At 53.7% G+C, this 12,444-nt stretch overlaps 2 long non-coding RNA genes across 3 annotated transcripts; one reads left to right on the top strand and one right to left on the bottom strand.

Moving 5' to 3' along the window:
* Nucleotides 1-964: 964 nt before the first annotated feature.
* LOC138829519 (uncharacterized) lies at nucleotides 965-4,066 on the bottom strand. Its single transcript, XR_011372645.1, has 3 exons — nucleotides 3,934-4,066; nucleotides 1,590-1,708; nucleotides 965-1,066 (listed from the first exon to the last, which is right to left on the bottom strand). It is a non-coding gene; the product is annotated as an uncharacterized lncRNA (long non-coding RNA).
* A 407-nt stretch (nucleotides 4,067-4,473) lies between these two features.
* On the top strand, nucleotides 4,474-10,741 carry LOC138829518 (uncharacterized). Of its 2 annotated transcripts, none has more exons than XR_011372643.1 (3): nucleotides 4,474-4,635; nucleotides 8,681-8,916; nucleotides 10,456-10,741. It is a non-coding gene; the product is annotated as an uncharacterized lncRNA (long non-coding RNA). The 2 variants fall into 2 exon arrangements; XR_011372644.1 differs by having other exon boundaries at nucleotides 8,681-8,950.
* The last annotated feature ends 1,703 nt before the right edge of the window (nucleotides 10,742-12,444 follow it).

Below are 12,444 nucleotides of genomic sequence, written 5' to 3'. Positions count from 1 at the left end.
GACAGACAGACAGATACAGAGACAGACACACAGAGACATAGAGACAAATGGACAGAGACAGAGTGACAGACAAACAGACTGCAAAACAGAAAGAGACACAGAGACAGACAGAGACAGAAATACAGAGACTCACAGAGACAGACAGAAAGACATAAGAAGGAAGGAGAGAAGGAGGGAAGGAAGGAAGGAAGGAGGGAAGAAGTGGAGGGAATAAAGGAAGGAGGGAAGGAAGGAAGGAAGGAGTGGAGGGAACGAAGGAAGGAAGGAAGGAAGGAGGGAAGGAATGAAGAAAGGAAGGAGGGAAGGAGGGAAGGAAGGAAGGAAGGAAGGAGGGAAGGAAGGAAGAAGGGAAGGAAGGAGGAAGGAAGGAGGAAGGAAGGAAGGAAGGAAGGAAGGAAGGAAGGAAGGAAGGAAGGAAGGAAGGAGGGAAGGAAGGAAGGAAGGAAGGAAGGAAGGAAGGAAGGAGGGAAGGAAGGAAGGAAGGAAGGAAGGAGGGAAGGAAGGAAGAAAGGATGGAGGGAAGGAAGGATTGGAAGGAGGGAAGGAAGGAGGGAATTCATTCATTCATTATTCATTTCCTCCATTCCCCCTCCCCCTCCCCCCTTCCAGGAAGTGTTGGGCAGATTTCCAGGCGTTGAGAAGAGGAAGCCATTGGCTGGGTTCTGGTTGAGTCTGACACACACACAGGAAATCCATCAGCAATTTGTTCCAGAAGCTTCTAGAAGCTTGGTTGGGGCGGGGGGAAGGGAAAGACAAGACCATGCACATGAGCTAATCATCATAATAAATCAACAACAACAACAACAACAACAAGAATAGTCAAGGGACCCTGGACCAGTCACCGCAAAGGATCATGGGAAGGGGTGATGTCATCATCCATCCTCAACTTCTCCCATGGAGGAGAATCCCAAGGGATGAACGCAACTGGGTCCCAGATGTTGGGGAGAATGGGGGGGGTGGGGAGGAAATAGAAACCAGCCCCAGCCCTGGCTTCTTTCTAGAACCTTCCATGGGTTGTCCTGGAAGCGTCTCAAGTCCTTAGATCAAACAGATCCCCTGGGAAAACCTATCATCAATAGACCATGAGAGGATCAGTATCAATACCAACACCAATACCAATATCATCAATACCCTCCTTCCCTCCCCCCCTCCCCCCCAAAATCATTCCTGGGCCAAGGAAGGGGGGTGGGAGGGTTGGGGTGTGTCTGGGTGGAGGGATCACCTGCCTGGGGAATGTGCTGAGTTATTCTGAAACCTGGAGCTTTCTGGGACCTTCTGGAACCTTGGGAGAACTTTCTGGAACTTTCTGGATGGATGGATGGTGGATGGATGGGTGGATGGATGGGTGGGTGGATGGATGGATGGATGGATGGGTGGATGGATGGATGGGTGGATGAGTGGATGGATGGGTGGATGGATGGATAGGTGGATGGGTGGCTGGATGAGTGGATGGGTGGATGGGTGGATGGATGGATGAGTGGATGGATGGATGGGTGGGTGGATGGATGAAGGATCGATGGGTGGATGGATGGGTGGATGGATGGATGGATGGATGGATGGGCGGCCCCCATCATTGCTGGTCCGCTCACCTGCAGGTAGGCCAGTGCGCACAGGATCTTGGCGGGCGCGCAGGTAGCTGAGGAGTTGGCCACCAGGCACATAGTCCATCATCCTGTACAACCAGCGGTCATCGCGCCACGTGGAGAACCTGGGATGGGGTCAGGGGGAGGGAAAGGACACACACGTGAGGTGCTAGGTGCTTGCTGATTATCCAGAGTCCCTGTGGGGAAGTGCTGGGTGCTTGGTACCTGTCCTGAGTTAGTAATAGGCAGGTGCTGGGTGCTTGGTACCTGACTCATGTAAACAGTAGGGAGGTGCTGGGTGTGAAGTCCCGTTCCTGGGTCACCATGGGGAGGTGCTGGGTGCTTAGTTCCTATCCTCGGTCTCCATGGAGAGGTGCTGAATGCTTAGGCTCAGTCCTTGTTCCCCAGGTGGTGGTGCTGGGTGCTTAGTTCCAGTTCTGGGTTACTCTGAGGAGGTGCTGGTTGCTTAGTCCCTGTCCTGGGTCATCATGGGATGGTGCTAGGTTCTCAGTACCTCCCCTGGGTCACCATGGGGAGGTGCTGGGTGCTTAGTCCCAGCCCTGGGTCATCATAGGATGGTGCTGGGTGCTTAGTCCTGGTCCTGGGTCACTCTGAGGAGGTGCTGGTTGCTTAGTCCCAGCCCTGGGTTGTCATGGGATGGTGCTGGGTGCTTGGGAATCATCCTAGGTCACTATGATGAGGTGTTGGGTGCTTAGTCCCAGCCCTGGGTTACTATGGGGTGGTGCTGGGTGCTTGGGGATCATCCTGGGGAGGTGCTGGGTGCTTAGTTCCTGTCTTGGGTCATTATGGGATGGTGCTGGGTGCTTGGGGGATATTGTGAGTCACTATGGGAAGGTGCTGGATGCTTAGTCCCCACTCTGGGTCACCATGGGGAGGTGCTGGGTGCTTAGTCCTGGCCCCGGGTCACCCTGGGATAGTGCTAGGTGCTTAGTCCCAGCCCTGGGTCATCATGGGATAATGCTGGGTGCTTAGTCCTGGCCCTGGGTCACCATGGGGAGGTGATGGGTGCTTAGTCCTGGTCCTGGGTCACCATGGGGAGGTGCTGGGTGCTTAGTCCCTGCCCTTGGTCACCATGGGGAAGTGCTGGGTACTTACTCCTGGATCTGGGGCACCATAGGGAGGTGCTAGGTGCTCAGTCCCCATCCTGAATCACTATGGGGAGGTGCTGGGTGCTCAGTCCCCATCCTGAGTCACTATGGGAAGGTGCTGGGTGCTTAGTCCCCACATTGGGTCACCATGGGGAGGTGCTGGGTGCTCAGTCCCTGGGTAATCATGGGGAGGTGCTGGGTGCTCAGTCCCTCCCCTGAGTCATCATGGGGAGGTGCTGGGTACTTAGTCCTGGCCCTGGGTCACCATGGGGAGGTGCTGGGTGCTTAGACCTGGCCCTGGGTCACCATGGGGAGTTGCTGGGTGCTTATTCCCCATCCTGGGTTACCATGGGGAGGTGCTGGGTGCTTAGTCCTGGCCCTAGGTCACCATGGGGAGGTGCTGGGTGCTTAGTCTTGGTCCTGGGTCACCATGGGCAGGTAGTGGGGGCTTATTGCCCATCCTGGGTCACCATGGGGAGGTGCTGGGTGCTCAGTCCCCATTCTGGGTCACCATGGGGAGGTGCTGGGTGCTTACTGCTGGATCTGGCGCACCTTAGGGAGGTGCTGGGTGCTCAGTCCCCATCCTGAGTCACTATGGTGAGGTGCTGGGTGCTGAGTCCCCACTTTGGGTCACCATGGGGAGGTGCTGGGTGCTCAGTCCCTGCCCTGGGTCACCATGGAGAGGTGCTGGGTGCTCAGTCCCTGAGTCACCATGGGGAGGTGGTGGGTGCTAAGTCCCCAAAGCCAGGGCAACCAACGGCCTGGTTCCTGCCAGGCCACGCCCCCCAGGCCAGCCATCCAATGGCAGCACACCCAGGCCACGCCCTCAAAGCCAGACTACACAATAGCATCACTGTTGCCAGGCCACGCCCCTCCAGGACCAGCTGCCCAATGGCCTTACTTCCAAGCCATACCCCCAAAGCCAGGACCCTCAATAGCCTAGTTCCTGCCAGGCCATGCCCCCTAGGCCCAGCGGCCCAATGGCCTTACTTCCAAGCCACGCCCCCCAGCCCAGCCGACCAATGGCATTACGTCCAGGCGCCCAATGGCGTCTTTCCAGGCCACGCCCCCAAACCCCAGCGGCCCAATGGCCTCTGTTCCAGGCCACGCCCCCCACTGACTCTCCTGTCAGCTCCACGCCCTGCAGGCCACGCCCACCGCGACGCCACGCCCATCAGAAAGCCACGCCCTCCAGCGTCCCCGCCTCTTAAAGGCGCCTCGTCCTGGAGGCCTCCACGCACCGACGGTGACCCGGGGGCCGCCCGGGTCGGCGTCCTCGGGGTTCCTGCGCGCTTCCGCTTCCGCTTCCGGATCCGGACGGCATAGTGGTGGCCATGGTGGCGGCGGCGGCGACGCTCCGCGGCCCCGCCACGGCTGCATTTCCGGGCGCGGCCGCCGGCGCCGTCGCATCGATGTCATCAGCCGGCGCCAAGACGCGGGCGCGCATGCTCGCGCTCTCGGCGGAGCGCCACTGCGTATGCACATAGGGTTAGCGGGGAAGGGGCCGAACGCTCCCAGCGGAGAGCCATTGCGCATGCGCAGAGTGTTCTTCAGCGGGGACAGGCTGAGCCGGCCTGGCGGAGCGCCATTGCGCTTACCCACAGGGTTAGGCAGCTGGGAGGGGCTGAGCCAGCCTGCGCCAATGCGCATGCACACAGGGTTCGTCAGCAGGGAGGGGCCTAGCGCTCCCGGCGGAGCGCCGCTGCGCATGCGCGTCCCTTGGCTGCTTGTTCCCACTGCCCTCCCGCGTGTGGACCCACGGCGCATGCGCACAGGTTGAATCGGCAGGGAGTCGCAGAGCGGACCCTGGAGGGTCGAGTTGCGCATGCGCACAGCGTGAGTCCGCCGGGAGGTGCCTAGGGGACTCCGGAGGATCGAGGTTCCGTCCGCATTGCGCATGCGCACTGGTTGAGTCGTCCGGCACCGTCCGGGCCGAGCGTGTGGTGCGTGCATGCGTGGGATTCCCTCGGTTGGTCTGGTTGGTACTGCGCATGCGTGCCACCTGGGGGGGGAGGTCCTCCGCGCTGTACCGCGCATGCATGAGCCAGCACGCCCCGTCCCTCCCCCCCCCCGCCGAGCAGGAACACGCATGCGTGTGCTCCCCGGGCTCTGCGAGGTACGGATCTGCGCATGCGCGGGATTGGGCTGCGCTGCCCTGCAACAAGCATGCGCGGTTCCCAGAGACAGACTGACAGACACAGGGACAGTGAAACAGAGTCAGACAGACACTGGGACAGAGACAGACACACAGATGGACACAGAGAGACACAGACAGATAGATGGACACAGACAGACACAGAGAAGACAGAGACATGGGCAGGCATAGACAGACAGACACAGAATGACAGACAGAGAGACAGACAGACAGAGGCAGAGCCAGACAGGGAATGACAGAGAGAGACAGACACAGGCCGACAGACAGAGACGGACAGACATAGAGCAAGACAGACAGACACTGGGACAAAGACAGACAGAGACAGACACACAGATGGACACAGAGAGAGACACAGACAGATGGACAGACAGACATAGGCAGAGACAGACACAGACACAGAGAAAGACAGACAGACACAGAGAATGACAGACAGACACGAAAGACAGAGAATAACAGAGAGACACAGACAGACAGACACACAGACAGACAGATACTGACACAGGCAGACAAAGAAAGACAGAACGAGACCCAGACAAACACAGGAGACAGAAACAGAGAGACAAAGAGACAGACAGACACAGAAGTCAGAAGTAGACTGATGACAGACAGACAGACCGAGACAGACAAAGACAGAATGAGACAGAGACAGACAGACAGTGAGACAGACATGGACAGGCAGACCAACAGGCAGACACAGACGAGACAGACAGACAGAAAGACAGAGACAGAAGTAGACTGACAGACACAGACAGACAGACAAAGAAAGAGAGAACGAGACACAGACAGACTGACAGAGGAGACAGACAGAGACAGAGAGACAAAGACAGACAGACACAGACATGGACAGGTAGAGACACGCAGACCAACAGACAGACTGACAGAGGAGACAAAGACAGACACAGACAGAAGAAGACACAGACAGACAGACAGAGACAGAGACAGAGCTTGACCTACTCCATTGAGGTCAGGACTTGGTTCCAAGTCACTCAAGTGTGAAAATGTTAATCCCACTCATATTTAATCAACATCCATCCACCCATCCATCCACCCACCCATCCACCTATCCATCCACCCATCTATTCACCCATCCATCCATCCATCCATCCATCCACCCATCCACCCTCTGATCCACCCATCCATCCATCCACCCATCCGTCCACCTATCCATCCATCCACCCATCCATCTATCCACCCATCCATCCATCCACCCATCCACCCATCTATCCATCCATCCATCCATCCACCCATCCACCCATCTATCCACCCATCCATCCATCCACCCATCCATCCATCCATCCACCCTCCCATCCATCCACTCATCCATCCACCCACCCATCCATCCATCCATCCACCCATCCATCCATCCTCCATTGAGATGAACACTTGGGTCCAAGTCACTCAACTGTGCAAATGTTAATCCCTTCTATATTCCATCAACAGCAGGACTTGGGTCCAACTCATTCAAGTGTGCAAATGTTAATCCCTTCCCTCCTTCCTCCATGGAGATGAGTTGGGTCCGTCACTCAATTGTGCAAATGTTAATCCCTTCCGTCTCTCCTCCATCCAGATGAGGACTTGGGTCCAACTCACTGAAGTGTGCAAACGTTAATCCCACCCATATTGTATCAGGACTTGGGTCCAAGTCACTCAAGTGTGTAAATGTTAATCCCATCCATATTCAATCAACATCCATCCACCCACCCATCCATCCACCCATCCACCCACCCATCCCCCATCCATCCATCCACCCTTCTATCCACCCATCTATCCACCCATCCACCCATCCGTCTATCTGTCTGTCTGTCCATCTATGCATCCATCCCTCTGTCTATCCAGGTGTCTGTCTATCTACTTACTCTCTGTCTGTCTGTCCATTCATGGATCCATCCATCCATCTGTCTATCCACATGTCTATCTATCTATCTACTATATCTATCCACCTATCTGTCTGTCTGTGTGTCTATCTATACATCTCTCTGTCTGTCCAACCATCCATCCATCTATCCATCTATTCATGTATCTTATCTGTGTATCTATCTATCATCTATCCATCCGTCTGTCTGTCTATCCACCTACCAGCCTGTCTGTCCATCCTTCTGTCCATCTGTCTATCCATCCATCTGTCCATCTGTCAATCTGTCTGTCTGTCCATCCATCCATCTATCCATCTATTATCCATCTATCCATCTGTCTGTCTGTCCATCCATCCACCCATTTGTCTATCCATCTATCCATCTGTCAGTCTGCCTGTCTATCCATCTATCTGTCTGTCCATCCATCTGCCCATCTGTCTATCCATCTATCCATCTGTCAGTCTGTCCATCCATCCATCTACCCATCTATCAGTCTGTCTGTCTGTCCATCCATCCACCCATCTGTCTATCCGTCTTATCTATCCATCTTTCAGTCTGTCTGTCCATCCATCCATCCATCTATCTAGGTATCAGTCTGTCTGTCTGTCCATCAATCCATCCATCTAGCTAGCTATCAGTCTGTCTGTCTGTCCATCCATCCACCCATCTGTCTATCCGTCTATCCATGTATCAGTCTGTCTGTCTGTCCATCCTTCCGCCCATCTGTCCATCCATCTCTCTGTCTGTCTGTCCATCCATCCACCCATCTGTCTATCCATCCATCTATCCATCTGTCAGTCTGTCTGTCTGGGTGAAGAACTCTGAAAAGGGACAAACTTTCTAGAACCATCTCCTTTCCCCGGGCCGTTGTGTGTGTGTGTGTGTGTGTGTGTGTGTGTGTGTGTGTGTGTGTGTGTGTGTGTGTGTGTGTGTGTGTGTGTGTGTGTATGTGTGTGTGTCTGTCTGTCTGTCTGTCTGTCTGTCTGTCTGTCTGTGTGTACATCCTAGACTTCACCGGTCCATCTGCCATGACCGTTGGATTCAGAACCTTCTAGAACGCGGTGCCGTCTCCACCACCCTATCTAGGACTCGCTGCCCAGTGCTCGGGACAAGATGTCATCTGCTCATACACGTGTGTGCGTGCGTGTGCGTGCATGTGGCCCGGCCGGTCGCCCTGGGAAATGCCCTGGGTCACCATGATGATGATGATGATGATGCCCGGAGTTCACATCCTTCCAGGGTCACCATGATGATGATGATGATGATGATGATGATGATGATGATGATGATGATGATGATGATGATGGATGGATGGATGGATGGGTGGATGAATGGATGGATGGATGGATGGGTGGGTGGATGGATGGATGGGTGGATGGATGGATGGATGGATGGTGGATGGATGGGTGGATGGATGAATTGATGGATGGATGGGTGGGTGGATGGGTGGATGGATGGGTTGATGGATGGGTCAATGGATGGATGGATGGATGGATGGATGGATGGATAGATGAGTGGATGGGTGGGTGGATGGATGAATGGATGAATGGATGGATGGGTGGATGGATGAATGGATGGATGGGTGGCTTGCTGGATAGATGGATGGATGATGGGTGGGTGGGTGGATGGATGAGTAGATGGATGGATGGATGGATGGATGGATGGGTAGCTGGATGGATGGGTGGATGGATGGGTGGCTGGCTGGGTAGATGGATTGATTGATGGATTGATGGATTGATGGATGGGTGGATGGATCGGTGGATGGGTGGATGGATGGATGGATGGATGAATGGATGGATAGATATATGGATGGGTGGATGGATGGGTGGGTGGATGGATGGATGGATAGATAGATGGATGGGTGGATGGATGGGTGGATGGGTAGATGGATGGATGGATGGGTGGATGGATGGATTTGTGGATTTCCCCCCTAGGCCACCAAAGACCTAAGTTCTTCTCCTCCTGTCTCTCTATCTCCAGGTGCAGAGAAGTTGATCCTCCACATACAGAAGCACAGCATCCTCTTTGCCCTGGCCACCAGCTCAGGGACTGAGTCCTACCAGGCGAAGACCAGCGCACACCGGGAGCTGTTCAGTGCCTTTCACCACGTGGTGCTGGGTGATGACCCCGAGGTCAAGGCCAGCAAGCCCGCCCCGGACATCTTCCTGGCCTGCGCCCACAGGTTCTCCGGACATCTTCCTGGCCTGCACCCGCAGGTTCTCTCCTCATCCCCCCCCCCCCGTCAACCAGGTAAACCGAGGCCTCGGGCCTCGGGTCCACTGCATGGACCACACACAGAGAGACACACACCACACACAGAGAGACACACATACAGACAGACATGGACGGATACACAGATACACAGACCAGACAGACAGACAGCCAGACACAGAAACACACAGATAGATGCAGAGACGGACACAGAGACACAGATAGACACATGGACAAACCAGACAGACATGCAGACAGACAGACAGGCAGATAGACACACAGACCGACAGGCAGACAAACCAGATAGAGACACAGACACAGAGACAGACTCATAGACAGACAGACAGACAGACCACAGAGACACGGACAGACAGTCACACTCCAATAGACAGACAGACACACTGACAGAGAGATAGACACACAGACACACAGACACAGAGACCAGACAGATAGACAGACAGACAGACACAAGAGACGGGACAGACACACAGATTCACAGACCTACCAGACAGACCACAGAGACACAGACAGACACACTGATAGACACACAGACAGACAGATAGACACAGACAGACGCACAGATACACAGACCAGGCAGACAGACAGACAGACAGAGCACAGAGACACGGACAGACAGACACACACCGATAGACAGACAGAGAGATAGACATACATACACAGACAGACACACAGACAGACAGACTACAGAGACACACAAATAGGCATATAGACAGACAGACGGATACAGAGACAGACACACACAGATAGACAGACACAGAGACACTTGGCCAGACACAGACAGACACACATACAGAGACAGACAGACAGACATAAGAGTCCAGACAGACAGATACACAGAACAGACCAGACAGACCGACCACAGAGACACAGACAGACAGATATAGGGACAGACAGACACACAGAGACAGACAGAGAGACACGGACAGACACACAATCACACAGACGGATGGACGGATGGAGAGACGGATGGACAGACAGCCCCAGGGGAACAGGGAGGGAGACTCCTTGGCACAGTGCTCACCTGGCCCACACCAGGCCCTGGGTGGGGGAGGCCTCGAAATCACACACAGAACATGCCAGTAGGCACGCCGTGGCTCGACGGTCACCTTCCCTCCTTCCTTCCCTCCTTCCTTCCCTCCTTCCTTCCTTCCTTCACTCCTTCCTTCCTTCCCTCCCTCCTTCTTTCCCTCCCTCCTTCCTTCCCTCCTTCCTTCCCTCCCTCCTTCCCTCCTTCTTTCCCTCCTTCCCTCCTTCTTTCCCTCCTTCCCTCCCTCCTTCCTTCTTTCCCTCCATCCTTCTTTCCTTCCCTCCTTCCTTCCTTCCTTCCCTCCTTCCTTCTTGTTCCTTCCCTCCATCCTTCCTTTTCATCCTTCCTTCCTTCCCTCCTTCCTTCCTTCCCTCCTTCCCTCCTTCCTTCTTTCCTTCCTTCCTTCCCCCCTTCCTTCCCTCCAACACTGGGCACCCGGCCCACCCCCCGGCCGACCTCTCACTCCGCGTGTCTCTCTCGCCCTCTGACCCTGCAGTGCCTGGTGCTGGAGGACACGCCCCACGGCATGGCGGTCGCCCAGGCAGAGGGGATGCAGGTGGTCATGGTGCCCAGCGTCCAGCTCGACCCCGAACTCAACGGCCGGGGCCACCCTGCTGCTGCCCTCCTTGGGTGACATACAACCCGAGCTCTTCAGCCTGCCCGCCTTCAACTGACCTGCGGACGGACAGACAGACAGACAGAAGGACACTGGACACAAGGCCAAGACCTGACCCATCCCAGGGCCTCCCTGACCTCTGGAAATAAAGGGAATGAACACAGGAAGTGCCTCACTGAGTCACGAGTGGATGGATGGATGGATGGATGGGTAAATGCATGGGTGGATGGATGGGGATGGATGGGTGGATGGGTGGATGGATGGGTGGATGGATGGATGGGTGGATGGATGGATGGATGGGTGGATGGGTGGGTGGATGGATGGATGGGTGGATGGATGGGTGGATGGGTGGACTGGTGGATGGGTGGACGGATGGATAGATGGATGGGTGGATGGGTGGGTTGATGGATGGATGGGTGGATGGATGGGTGGATGGGTGGACCGGTGGATGGGTGGACGGATGGATACATGGATGGGTGGATGGGTGGGTGGATGGATGGATGGGTGGATGGATGGGTGGATGGGTGGACGGTGGATGGGGGACCGATGGGTGGGTGATGGGTAGATGGGTGGATGGATTGATGGATGGGTGGATGGGTTGATGGATGGATGGATGAATGGATGGATGGAGGGGTGGGTGGATGGGTGGATGGATGCATGGGTGAATGGATGGATGGGTGATGGATGGGTGGATGGGTGGATTAATGAGTTGATGGATGGGTGGATGGATGGGTGGATGGATGGATGGATGGATGGGTGGGTGGATGGATGGGTGGATGATTGGATGGATGGGTGGATGATTGGATGGATGGGTGGATGGATGGGTGGATGGGTGGGTGGATGGGTGGATGGATGGGTGGGTGGATGGGTGGATGGATGGATGGGTGGGTGGATGGGTGATGGATGGGTGGGTGGATGGATGGCTGTTATATCCTGCCCAGGCCCCTCCTCTCCCCCTCTGCCTGTGGGATTTGTTCCATTTGGTTTTGTGTCCTCTGGTGCTGCAGATGGTGGGTGATCAGCCTTGGGTCTAAAAATATCAGGCTGTGCTGAGAATAGCTTAGTCTCTTGCTCTTCAAGGCCAGGGTGGGGCTGAAGGCTGGGAATCAACTGGGTCAAGGTGAGAATAAGAGCAATAACAGTATTAACAACAACAATGACATGAATAACAATAGCAATAATAACAACAATCATAGTATGAGTAACAATAACAGCGATCATAACTGTAAGAATAACAATCACACATCATCCATAACAAGAACAGTAACAATGGGAGCAACAACAATCACAGCAATCATAGCAATAACAATAACAATAATAGCCATTATAACAACCAAATAACAATAACAATGACATTAATAAGAGTAACAATAACAATAGAAGCAATAATAGCAATAACCAGAGTAATAGTAGCCATAATAACAATAACTATAACAATAACAATAATAAGTTCAATAACATCGATAATGATAACAGTAACAATAACTGTAACAATAGCAATAATAACAATAACAGTAACAATAATAACAATTACAGCAAGAATCACAATAACAGCAAAACAATAGTGATAAGAACAAAGACAACATCAATCACCATGACAGTAACAATAGTAACAATAATAATAACCATAACAGTAATCATAAAAGTAAGAGCAATAACAGCAATAATAATAATAGCAGTAATAACAGCAATCACAGTAATAATAGTCATAATAACAATAACATTAACAACAAACAATAAGAACAATAACAATAAGTATTAACAATTACAATTCCAACAACAGCAATAACCATAATAGTAATAACAATAGTAACAAGAACAATAACAGTAACAACAAAAATAATACCATTCCATCCATCCATCCATGCG

Source organism: Dipodomys merriami, unplaced genomic scaffold (assembly GCF_024711535.1).
Source record: "Dipodomys merriami isolate MVZ:Mamm:240054 unplaced genomic scaffold, mDipMer1.0.p SCAF_1732, whole genome shotgun sequence".
Taxonomy (NCBI): domain Eukaryota; kingdom Metazoa; phylum Chordata; class Mammalia; order Rodentia; family Heteromyidae; genus Dipodomys; species Dipodomys merriami.
The sequence above is the reverse complement of the archived record's forward strand: the minus strand, read 5'-3'. Positions and strand labels throughout refer to the sequence as shown.